Here is a 395-nt window from a genome sequence, read left to right on the forward strand (position 1 = left end):
CCATTCATTCATTTCCTTTATACCCTGCTACAACCTACAGAACTCTTGGCAGATTGCAAACATTAAAATCTGCCACTGAATAGTATCTAAAAACCTAAAACAAAACCAAGTGGAAAATACAAAAATCCAAAAAGGGCCTCTTAAGGAGGGAATATATCACTTTATGGCTCCCAGCAACACCTGTTATGGTAAGGAGACATTGGTAATCTTCCAAATCCAAGAAATAAGGCCCACCTACCCCTAACTATCCTCAGCATGCCCATGTGGCAGTAGCACTCAAGCTTTCCAAGCTGCACTGGTTATCAGTTTGTTTCTAGGTGCAATTCAATATGCTTGTTACTGGAGGGTGTCAATCCAGCAAAGTTAATCTACTACATGTTCCTTTGATCAACCAA

Source organism: Pseudonaja textilis, chromosome 4, assembly GCF_049901715.1.
Source record: "Pseudonaja textilis isolate UNSWEBS1 chromosome 4, rPseTex1.2, whole genome shotgun sequence".
NCBI classification, from domain to species: Eukaryota; Metazoa; Chordata; class Lepidosauria; order Squamata; family Elapidae; genus Pseudonaja; species Pseudonaja textilis.